Source organism: Elephantulus edwardii, unplaced genomic scaffold (assembly GCF_000299155.1).
Source record: "Elephantulus edwardii isolate Elephantulus edwardi_28Jun2011 unplaced genomic scaffold, EleEdw1.0 scaffold00354, whole genome shotgun sequence".
NCBI lineage: Eukaryota > Metazoa > Chordata > Mammalia > Macroscelidea > Macroscelididae > Elephantulus > Elephantulus edwardii.
The window spans coordinates 434,879-435,365 of record NW_006400104.1 but is presented as its reverse complement, the minus strand read 5'-3'; the positions used below and the strand labels follow the sequence as shown (position 1 = coordinate 435,365).

General features: G+C 32.6%; 1 protein-coding gene across 1 annotated transcript in view; it reads right to left on the bottom strand.

Moving 5' to 3' along the window:
- SOX30 (SRY (sex determining region Y)-box 30) overlaps positions 1-487 on the bottom strand; it is an 89,972-nt gene that overhangs the window by 21,586 nt on the left and 67,899 nt on the right. The gene's annotated exons all lie outside the window — the stretch shown is intronic.

Here is a 487-nt window from a genome sequence, read left to right as displayed (position 1 = left end):
TTTTACATGTGAATTTTATCAAACATTCAGAGAGGTACTGTACCAATTCTAGATAAAATATTTTAGAAAATAGAAAAAGATGGAATTCTCCCAGACTCATTCTATGAAACAAACATATTCTTGATGTCAAAGCCAGGTATAGAGATGCTAAAATGCTGAATAAAATCCTGGTCAATAAAGTCCAATGATACATTAAAAAAATAATAATTCACCATGTCCAAGTGGGATTCATAACAGGTATACAAAGAGGGTTCAACCTAAGAAAAATAGTGTAATTCATCACATTAACAAAGCAAAGAGCAAGAATCATATAATCCTATCAAATGATGCTGAAAAGGCCTTTGACAAAATCCAACACCCATTCCAGATTAAAGCACTCAACTAAAATAGGAATGGAGGGGAATACCCTCAACATAGTAAAAAGTATATATGCAAATCCGAGAACCAACATTGTTCTCAATGGAGAGAGATTAAAGGCATTCCCTTT